This window comes from Microcaecilia unicolor, chromosome 3, assembly GCF_901765095.1.
Source record: "Microcaecilia unicolor chromosome 3, aMicUni1.1, whole genome shotgun sequence".
NCBI classification, from domain to species: domain Eukaryota; kingdom Metazoa; phylum Chordata; class Amphibia; order Gymnophiona; family Siphonopidae; genus Microcaecilia; species Microcaecilia unicolor.
The window spans coordinates 475,842,224-475,854,244 of record NC_044033.1 but is presented as its reverse complement, the minus strand read 5'-3'; the positions used below and the strand labels follow the sequence as shown (position 1 = coordinate 475,854,244).

General features: G+C 41.1%; 1 protein-coding gene across 2 annotated transcripts in view; it reads right to left on the bottom strand.

The window, feature by feature from the left end:
* SMAP1 (small ArfGAP 1) overlaps positions 1-12,021 on the bottom strand; it is a 384,385-nt gene that overhangs the window by 62,259 nt on the left and 310,105 nt on the right. The gene's annotated exons all lie outside the window — the stretch shown is intronic.

The window sequence follows — 12,021 nt, the reverse complement described above, 5'->3', positions numbered from 1 at the left end:
ATATTGCAAAAATTCCTCATGTAGCAAGAACCTTAGACTAAAGAAAATTATTTTAATTAATAAATATGCCTAACCCTGATTTAAAAATGATATCTCTGTGATATATTTATGAATAAGAGGCACATATGAACAAGAATCATCATGAGAGGCTACAAACTAGACTTGGAAGTAACATCAGAAATTATTGAACAGAAATATTGGGGAATAGATAGAATGGTGTTCCAGGGGAGACAGTGTAAGCAGACAACTAACAGAATTCAAGAAAGAATGAGAAAGTATCAACTGGGGCCAATGGCATACATCAGGAAGTACAATGGACAGAAAATAAAGGCCTTATTTGCTGTCATTCTATATTTAATAGACTACACAAATGCACCTAAAACAACTTCCTCAAAGCATCCACACTTTACTCCACAATCTGCAACTTCACTATCATTATAACACATTTAAATTGCTAGGTTCACTATTGCAGAATATCTTCCAGAAGACTCTGTATAAAAGGAGAAAAAAAAAAACCCTAGTCGAAAAAGTAAAAAACACAACCAAACAAGAAGAATCAAATCAAATTAAATTAGGTCTTATATACCGCTAAAATCCCCTTTCCAGGGTTCGGTGTTTTTACATCAATAAATTATATGGCTTAGAGCATCAATTGCTTTACATTTATTAGAACAGTGCAAGAGAGAACAAGGCTACGAACAGTCAGAGGGAATAGAGAAAGCCAGTGATCTCGTAAATCGTATTATGGTGACTATTCGCATGGTAGACTAAGGGAATAGAAAGGTTTTCAGTTTCTTCCTAAAGCTGAGGTAGTTGCTGTCAGTTCTAATAGTGATGTAAAGAAAGTTCCATAGAGAGATGCCTAAAACTGGGAATAATGAGTTAAAAATTGTCTGAAATCTAAATCCCTTATACGACAGAGTGAAGAGGAACAGTTGATCTCTTAGGCATTTGGATTGAGCAAGGCATATTGATGATATATTAATCAGCAGACTGGATTTGATACCGTATAGAATATGATAGACTAAGCAAGTGGCTTTGAATTTGATTCTTTCAGCTAAGGGGAGCCAGTGTAGATTAGCCAGATATAGCGATAATGCTGTTGTATCTATTTAATTTGAAGATTAATCTTGCAGCAGTGTTCTGTATTATTTGGAGTTTCTTTAGGTATTGAGACAATGCCAAAAATAAGATGTTGCAGTAGTCAAGATGTGGCAGGATCAGCACTTGGACCAGCAATGTGAATGCTTTCAGTCAAAAAACAACCTCACCAGATGCAGCTGTATCATTTTCTACAGTGGACGAATGGTTCTAATAAGGGATATTAAAAAAAAAAAAAAATCAGTAAAATGACAATGACTTCAAATTCAGTAAAATAACAATGACTCAATACAGTCTGCATTTCGGCCTCACAATGCGCCTAATATCAGGAATCAAAACAATTTCAATGAATATTGAACCCCCAAAGGGTAATGCAAACGAAGCATAAGCCAAACCTCATGTTTTTGATGCACTAGTATTTGTTTACTGGACATTGTACTTAGCATTTTTGGACTTATGTTTAAATCATTTTTATTAAGGTCACCAACTGGCCCAAACAGACTGTAGAACAATACAAACGCAGCCATATAGCTTCAAATTCAAGCCACTAACAACTATAAAGGACACAGTCCAGTTTTTCAATCCCCTCTCCCCAAAGAAACAAAGATAATAGTTCAGCAAGTAGCTCCTCACTCAGGAAGGCAAAGTAAGCCACACAAAGGGGCATAATCGAATGGTGCGCCCAAGTTTTCCTGAGGGCATCCACGCAGGACGGCCCCGTGAAGGGGCGGGGAAACCGCTATTATCGAAACAAGATGGGTGTCCATCTTTCGTTTCGATAATACGGTCGGGGACACCCAAATCTCAACATTTAGGTTGATCTTAGAGATGGTCATCCCCGGTTTTTGGCCATAATGGAAACCGAGTATGCCCATCTCAAAAATGACCAAATCCAAGGCATTTGGTCGTGGAAGGAGCCAACGTTCGTAGTGCACTGGTCCCCCTCACATGCCAGGACACCAACCAGGCACCCTAGGGGGCACTGCAGTGGACTTCACAAATTGCTCCCAGGTGCATAGCTCCCTTACCTTCGGTGCTGAGCCCCCCAACCCCCCCCCCCCAAAAACCGCACTCCTCACAACTGTATACCACTACCATAGCCCTAAGGGGTGAAGGGGGGCACCTACATGTGGGTACAGTGGGTTTCGGGTGGGTTTTGAAGGGCTCACATTTACCAGCACAAGTGTAACAGGTAGGGGGGGATGGGCCTGGGTCCGCCTGCCTGAAGTGCACTGCACCCACTAAAACTGCTCCAGGGATCTGCATACTGCTGTCATGGGCTGGGTATGACATTTGAGGCTGGCATAGAGGCTGGTAAAAAAAATAATAATAAATTTTTTTTTTAGGATGGGAGGGGGTTTGTGACCACTGGGGGAGTAAGGGGAGGTCATCCCCGATTCCCTCCGGTGGTCATCTGGTCAGTTTGGGCACCTTTTTGAGGCTTGGTCGTGAAAAAAAATGGACCAAGAAAAATGGACCAAGTAAAGTCGCCCTTCTTTTTTCCCATTATCGGCCGACGCCCATCTTTTAAGCACGCCCCAGTCCCGCCTTCGCTACACCTCTGACACGCCCCTGTGAACTTTGGTCGTCCCCATGACAGACTGCAGTTGAGGGCACCCAAAATCGGCTTTTGATTATGCCGATTTGGGCGACCCTGAGAGAAGGACGCCCATCTCCCGATTTGTGTCGCCCTTCTCTTTCGAAAATGCCCCTGACGGGCTCACATGTTTCTCTGAACTGGATACCTGGTGCACTGTCCAAATTTGCAATCCTGCACCTATCCAATCTCATCTGGTATAAGAGCTGCAATCTCCAACTTGCCATCGTGGGCCCCTTGTCTGACACCCAAGTCAAAAGAATAACCTGTATCCCAAAAAGAATGGCCATCTGTATGAAGCCCTTAAAACCTCTCGGGGGAGGAGATGTGTAGGTGTAGCTATAAAAGAGGAACATTGGATCATAAGACTGCAACTCCAACATCTGTCCACAGCCTGTAGCAATCCCTTCCAGAAGCGCTGGATAAGAGGACAGGACCAAAACATGTGCCCCAATGTAGCTACACTGGCCCCACATTTATTGCACGTCCCACTCCTGGTCAAAGTTGCTTTAAATGCTCAATGAGGGGATACAAAAAGTCTTAATAAAAATTTGTACAGCTTTTCTCTTTGTAACATCAATAAGCGTTGTGAATAAAGTTGCTTGATATAGCTTCTGCAATGATCAGGAGTCAAATTACAATGAAGATCATGTGACCAGCAAAAGGCCAAAAGAGCATAGTCCAAATGAGGTGTAGTGTCCTTCAATTGTTGATGATGATACTTTAGTGGCACTGCTTGTTGTGAGCCTAGGGTATAGGCCTCGGAAAGCACGTCCATCACATCCTCTGTCAGGTCAGACCATTTCAAGGAGGAGACAATGTCGAAGTTGCAAATATGCAAAATAATGCCCTGAAGATATTCCATACTTTTGCTGAAGATAATCATAAGATCTAATATGTCCATCCTCATCTATTACCTGCGCTACGTAATGAATACCTTTCTTAGCCCACCGTACAAATATACTCCTCCCCTGCCCCGGGGGGAAGGCTGGGTTATTGCAGATAGATAAAAGGGGTGTGATCTTAGCAGAGAAGTGATGCCTTCTACACATTCAGCGCCAGACCGCCCTAAGGGAATATAGCATGGGGTGTCGCTTAAAAACATTAGCTGGTAGTCTGCTCCCTGTGTGTAAAATATGATTAAAATGAATGTCTGGTACTAAAGCAGTTTCAATGTCAGTTAGAGAAAATTCCTCAGTGCCCCTGAACCAATCAATAATATGTCTCATCATGCATGCCACTGTTAAGTATCTGATATTCAAAAGCCCCATCCTACCGTGATCCCCTAGGGTAGAGATCAATGCTAAAAGGAGCCTAGGTTTCTTACCCCTCCACAGATACGATTGGAGAAGCTTCCCCAGCGTCTGCTCCTCCTTTGCCCTGAGATACAAAGGAAGCTGTTGAAAAAGGTACAGCCACTTGGGAGTCAATATCATATTGAAGAATGCAATCTGCCCCCACAAAGTTAAAGACGCATTGAACCTGCTATGTGTGGGAAAGCGCGGGGTACAAATGTAATAAATAATAATAATAAAGGGAGAACCTGCCAAAGAGCCAGCCTCTGTTTGGTTACCACCAAAAGTGGACTGATATTGAGGGAACATAAAGTAGTTAAATCTGTGGGTAATACAATCCCCAAGTACCTCAGGGCTGTGTCCTCCCACTTAAACAGAAACTCCCCCTCCCATGTCTGCCACACCCTGTCAATCCAGTGCCAACGCACTGGACATAAGTAAATTAAGAGTAAACTCAGACAGGGCGCCAAACTGATGTAAAATAGAGCGAGGGGGGGGGGGGAAGAAGCGAAATTTGTGGGTCAGTTAAAAGCAAATCATCCGCATAGGCTAACACCTTGACCAGTTGATTTTGTAATGTCACACCCTGAACCTCCTCTGATCTACTCAAAAGATGCAGCAGAGGCTTCAAGGAAAAATAAAAGTGACGACAACCCTGCCTGGTACCACGCTGTACCTCAAACAACAACAATTTGCCACTGTTGGCCACTACCTGCGCAAGTGGACTCGCATATAATTGTAATGGAAGTGAATTTTAAAGACTGTTTTTCAACTCTGTCTTTGACCGAAAGTAACTTTTCTTGTAAATACAAAAACAAGTTGGAATGCAGAAAGATAAGACACAGCTCTAACTAAGTTGGTATGTGAAGGGGAGGATGACACTTGTTTTTCCGGGCCCAATTGGCCACCTGGACTTGGGAAAGCATGTGACCATGTTCCCACAGACCTAAGCAGAGAAGCATTCTGTAATTTTCCTTAGAAGCATTCTGTAACTTACCTTAGCTCTGGACATGAGCTAAGAGCCTAATAAAAAGGGAGGGCTTGTCACAGCAGAGTCGGGGTTCATCTGTGAGCAGACGTGCTGTGCAGAGGGTTTGTTCCTGGTTGTAAGGAGACTTTGAGCCTTCGCTGTAACGGACCTCCCGGCTGATGAGATAAGGGCCTGAGATTCCTGAACCAGTGATGTTGTATGTATAGTGTATGTATTGTTTCTTTCCTGGTCTAAGAACTCTTGGCATTGCTTAGATGTAGAGACCAGTGATGTAATGATTGTTTATACAGCTAATCATTGTGTGTATACAGCTAATCATTGTATATGTCTTAACCATTGTATATATCGTAATCATTGTAGAATTTAGCTCCTCTAATAAAGGTTTTCATTTACTTATTACGAATCCAAAAGAATCCAGGTCATTATTGAGCAGTCTGTGTTAGTGAGGCAGACTGTAAATCCATAGCAGTTCAATAATGCAAGCACTGTCTGCATAAACCATTCAGGTAGGCCCACCCATTTTAGCACCTGAAATAAGTAAGCCCAATTAACTTGGTCAAATGCTTTGGCAGCATCAAGACTAACCAACATAGCTGGGATGTTGTTACTACAGTGTAAAATTGATAAGAGTGCTCTCCTAATGTGCAGTACAAACTGTCGTTTAGAGACAAACCCCACCTGAGCAGAACTAACTAAATCCGGTAAGAAGCTAGCTAGTCGTGAGGCCAACAAACGTGCCAACAATTTGATATCTATGTTTAATAATAGTATTTTTGGACTTATAATATTCATTGAAATTGTTTTGACTCCCGATGCAGGCACACTGTGGCACCAAAATGCAGACTGAGTTAAGCCATTGTCATTTTACTGATTTTTTTAATAAATAGCCTTCGTTGGAACCACTGGTCCACCCCCTTCTTCTTTTTTGGTTGTATCTTCCAAAAGACTATATTTTTACACAGTGCATAGTAGATGACAGCAGATAATAAAGTAGCCTGGCGGATGAAAATTAACTCCTATATATCGTTATTGATTAAAACAAGAAAGGATTATTATTCTAAATCAATTGAGCCTGATAAGTTGGATATCTCCAAACTTTTCAAATTAGTCTATTCTCTTACATCAGCATCAGATTATACGGGCAGCAGCAGCGTTTCTATCCTAAGTGCCTCAGGATAAGGTATACTCTATTAAAAATAGCCTACCTGACAAACATGTTATGGGTAGCTATTTGAGTATGAGAGAACTAGACATATCAGTAGATAGAATTTGGGATAGTTTTAATACGATATCCCTCACAGATGTGATGAGACTACTAAAAAGGTTTGCAGCCTCTTTTCCTAGACATTTGTCCTTCTGATCTTATGAAATCCCTTAGTCTTACTTTTATAGTTTTTTTCTTTTTTTACTGATTGGCCTACTGAGCAGTTTCAATTAGGTAAATTTCCTTCTATTAGAGGAGATATTGTCCTTACTCCTACCTTGAAGAATTCAAAGGGTAGTGCCCAGGAATTAACTAATACAGACCAATGGCATTCATCCTGCTGCATATTGAGGTGGTGGAAGGTTGGGTAACAGAAAATTTAAAATTGTACTTGGATAAATTTCAGTTGCTACGTAGATCTCAACTGGGCTTCCGCTAAGGTTTTAGTAGAGACTGTGCTTAATTCCCTGATCACCCCAGGTCAGAAGCTGCTGGGTCAGAGTCAGACCTCTCCTGACGTTCAGTTTGACCTGGTTGATCATGGGATTTTACTATCTCTTTTAGATTCTTTTGGGATAGAAAGTACTGTTCTTTCACGGATTTGTTTGTTTTAATAGATATTATAGAGTAAGAATGTATGGGGAACTATCCAATTCATGGAATGCTGTTTGTGGGGTGCCTCAAAGCTCCCCTCTTTCAACTTCACTGTTTAACATCTTAATACAGACATTAGCTAATCATTTAGAGAGTCTTAAACTGCAGTCTTTCATCTATGCGGATGACATTACTGTTATCCTACCTTTTAACTTGGCTAATGCACATCATGAGACAAACCTTTTTCAATGTTTGTAAGCAGCAGAAGCCTGGATCCAATTATTTAAACTAAATCAAAAACAAAGTTTATATGGGTAGGCATTTTGGATTTTATAAGAGACAATCCTTCTACAGAAATAAGTGTGGTGTTTGGTAGAACTAGATTCTGTCTCCTGAATCCTGGGTGTTGACGTGGACTCAGTTGTCCTCGAGTTCCCAAGTTGGTAAGGTAGTCAAAAATGCATTTCTCCTTCTTAGGAAATTACGAGTCATCTGTAAGTTTTTTGACAAAGAAATATTTCATCTGTTGGTACAACTTCTGATACTTACCAACTAGATTATTGCAATACAGTATATATGGGTTGCTCCAAAGTCTTAAAGACCAAATTATAGAGGGTGCAAAATGTTGCTGTGAGAACAATCTCTGCAGTAGATAAGTATGAACTTATAAATCCCCTTTTACTACAACTACACTGGTTACTGATAGAAGCTAGATTACAATTTAAAGTAGCTACCACAACCTTCAAAGATTTTTGAAGGGATATTCCAATCTGTTTGGTTGACCATTTCTCTTTTTTGAATGGAAGGTGATTTAGATTCACTAGAAATCTTTACTTGTTGGCTTTCCCCCGTCCAAAATATGAAGGCTTTGCATCCTTTTAAGGCTTCTTTATCTTATCAAGCAGTAGTGCGCTGGAATTCTTTGACTCTTTTCCGTAGACAAATGGGACATTATTATAAATTTAGAAAGCTGTTGATGACTTTTCTTTTTAGAAAATTTTTTACAGGTTCTTAACTGATTTTTGTTTTATACACTTGTTATGGTCCTTGTTATATGCAGTATTGTATATTTTCTGAAGAATTCTTCAGACTCTTATTGTTCTCTGCAGTGAACTTGGTAGCTGTGGAATATAAAATTACAATAATGTACTATAATAAAGACCTGTATGGGTCCATCCAGTCTGCCCAAACAAAATAAGCTCATAGAAAAAGGAATGATGAAATACTACATATGATTACTTGATTTTGATTTGTCCTTGCCATTTTCAGGGCACGGACCATAGAAGTCTGCCCAGAACTGACCTTGTTCTCCAACTACTGAAGCCGTCATCTAAGCCTCACTCCAGACCATACAAATCTGTCTAGCCATGATCAGGACACAGACCATAGGAGTTAATTTTCATAACAAAAAATTAAATGAATTACTGATCACTGCGTTGCCGTTCCATACTGTTGGACTTCTGGTTGTGTGCATCTGCTGTATTGGAAAAGGAGATGGGGATAGTCCCAGTTATTAATAGTAAGTGTAATACGATAGCCTACTTCATCCCACAATCATTAAATGGGAGGGGGAAGGTGGTAGAAATGGGTATGATGCATAGGGATGAAGCAAAACATGCACATAGGGGTAAGGTTGAGGGCTGTTTAGTTTTGAAACAATGTTTCCAGTTACATTAGCATTAATTGGTGGCACAGGGAAAAAGGGGGGGCAGGGAGAAATGCAAGGTTTGGGTAGTGGTAGTTGGCATTGCCACCAGATCAGAAGTCACTGTTCGTCTCCCTTACTTAAATGTTGCTTTTATATTTGCTAGTGGTTACTGATATACGCAAAGCTGAGCACAGTAAGAGAAGTAAGATATACCGATGCTGCCTTGGAGAAACCATCACACCAGGAGCCCCGTGGGGATGGAATAACTGTCAATTTGGAAGTCTACTTCCCTGACACTGATTCTGTAGATCTTCAGGACCACACACTAAGTGAAGATATGAGGGCAGGAGGCCAGAAAGGAACACTGCAGGATAGTGTGGTTAGTACATGTAGAGGAGGGGGACCTGAGCCCAATATTGGAGATGGCATGATCAGCAAGACAGGGCCTGAATGCTGGCATGAAGCAGCAAGGTCAGAGTGCAAAATGAATATGGAGTGGAGGAGTAGCCTAATGGTTAGAGCAGCAGACTGAAATTCTGGCGAACTGGGTTCAATTCCCACTGCAGTTCCTTGTAACCATGGGCGAGTCATGTAACTCTCCATTGCCTCAAGCACAAAAACTTAGATTGTGAGCCTCCTAGGGACAGAGAAAGTATCTGCATATAATGTGAACCACACTGAATACATCTAGTAGCGAGCTGAAATGATGATTAGTAGTAGTAGCACTAGTAGTGCTGCAATTTCTGACGACTGCCAGAGTGTTCTCTGGATGCAAGGAGCAGAAGCAGTGTGTGGCCAAAGCTGTGGCTGTAGAGGCAGGGGTAGGAGTGCAGTTTTGGCTGTGGACCACCAGGAGGTAGGGATTAGAAGGGATGGAGCAAACATGGCTCTAACGGAAGGGAAGAGGCTTTTGCTCCAACAGATTGACATGGCACTCCATGGGTGAGCCAGGGAGAAAGAGAAAGCAGAGGGTAGAGAGACCGGTAAGCCAGGTCCATCTTCCAAGTTGGAGCCAGGTCTATCTATGGGGGTGTTAGGAGGGTAGAAAGCTTTGGGATACTCTTCCTGAAAGTCAGGGGGACAGCAGAGTAGTGCTGGGGTGTTGGGAAGGGGGGGAGTGTTGGAGTGGAATGGAATACTGCTGTTTGTAGTGCAGGAAGATTTGTTGATGAAGTCCAGCCTGGGGTGGGGGGGTCGTGGGAGGAGGCTTCCATGGGATACGTATGTTTGGTGTGGGAACTGGGTTGATTTTTGGGTCTCTCCACTTGGTTCTCTTGGGATTTGTGGGAATCAAAGATGGGTTATGGCCCAGTCAATCTGTCACAGGGGGTCTGATCCTCTACATGCCAGGATCTTGCAGAGTGGGTGTGAATGACCAAGGAAGTTTTTGTCCTGGATGAGGAACATTGGGCTAGATGACAGGCATGTACCATCTGGGCTTGACAGCAAGCAGAGGTTCTCATATGGAGTGTTGAAGCAGGTTTGGTTCACCAGAGGTTTTGGGGGTAAGGGGACAAAGTAGAGTTGTGGGAAATGATACTGAAACCTTGCACTTTTATCTACAAGCTGTCGATAGGCAACTTTCCTCCTGTTCTGTGTCTATCTTGAAACATGGATAGCTTGCCCCCCCCCCCCCCCCCCCAACATTACAATCAATGTATCTAAAATAAAGACGTAGCAAAGCATTTTTATCCTGGGGGAAAACAAATGAAACTAACAAGTATGTCTGGACAGAATTTCCTCCCTAGAGCTTTCTACTATCTTAGTCAAATTCAAGCTATCCGCAGAAACCTTCTAAACCAAATTGTCTTTTTCAACTCCAGGCTGGGTCTTAGGAATAGGAACATAACAAATCTTCTGAAATGGAGGCATGCCAGAGTCTAGATAATTAAATACCTCTCTTAAGAACCTATAAAAAATGTCCTTTGGAGTACAAGTCATCAACTGAAGAAAATTAAATCTCTGATGTATAAATTGTTCAGGTTTATATGCTATGGACAGTGTTCACATAAAGACTGGGCAAGATTGTTCATTCATATTTAAGAGGCCTTTGAATTGATAGGAGACATCTTTACAAAAATTTAAGATCGATATTAAAACTTGGCTATACAGACAGTGCTTTCATGCAACGTATCGATATTGACTTTATGTGATTGGGGTCAGTTCCTTTGTGGATTAACTCATACGTTTTCCATTCATCAAGAGTCTTTAGGAACTTATTTTTGTGCTTCTTCACCTTTCCTCTCTTCTGTGTTTCATTTATTTTGATTTTGCTCCCTTTTATGTACTGTGTCTTTCCTGTTAACTTATTTTTTTATTTGATTTTAAGCAGTCATTGTGAACCACCTGATTTTATAGTTTGAAAGACGGTATACCAAATGATACTAAATTAATTAAGGCTGACTGCAGCTTAATTTGTTGGGGGAGGGAGCAGGTCATTAGTCACCCTTGACTTGTGATGTGTCACCCAAACCAGTAGGCTTTTGGATTCACAGTTTTGATTCAGGATTGAGACTTCACAGCCGTCACCCAGTGAGCTGTGTAGGTCAAGTTTTGGTTGGCTTTATTCCATGTGGCACTACAGATGTCAGGCCAGTCCAGTAGATTCCTAGGTATTAACAGGGCAGAGGTCAGGCGCAGAACAGCATAGATTCTATTCTATTCATAGCTTATATTCCACCATGAGGCATATTTTCAAAGCACTTAGCCTTCCAAAGTTCCATAGGTTTCTATGGAACTTTGGAAGGCTAAGTGCTTTGATAATATGCTTCCATATCTCCAAATGGATTCAGTGCGGATTACACGTCAAGAAGCATCTCAGTTAGATGGAATTCCAGGCATCAATAACATGTCAAACCATAATTATTTCTGAAAATAATAAAGGCCAACTGCTTCCTAAATGGAAAATAATATTAAAAAGACTGTATATTATTCCAATTCTTTGCTCTAAGATATTGACAAGAGTTAAGCAAATACTTTTTCTTCATAATCCCCCTAAAACTTGGAAACAGAAAATTAGAACTGATGGAACGAGAAGCATGCCCTGTAGATAATAATGTTGAATACTTAGAAAGACAAACTGCATTTTGACCTGCTAGACTTAAAGATCAAACAAGCTATTTTAAACTTTATATGTGAATAAACCGGAAGCCAATGCAATCTTTCAAGAAGAGGAGAAACTCTATCAAATCCACAAGCTTTCGAAATCAGCCTAGCAGCAGTATTCTGAATCAGCTGACACTTGGGAGGTGACTGGTGAGGGACTACTCAGCTAGTATTATGATGGGTAGTGTCCTCAGACAACTGTTTAAAATGCTTAAACAACTGCTGAAGGGTAATGTGGTCAGGTGAAGGAAGTTGTGTAAGTAAGTTGTTTAACAAATATGTGGTTGATTTGCTTATCAAACAATGACTCCTGGTATTGTCTATAAAGACTCCTGGTGTTTGTAGAACAAAGAAGGAGTCATGTATAATGTTAAGTTAAGAAATACTAATGATGATGATAAATTTGATAGAAAAAAAGACATTGGGAGGAAATAGTGACCTTCAATGGGCTTGTACAAGTTTTCAAGAAAAGATTACAATCACAAA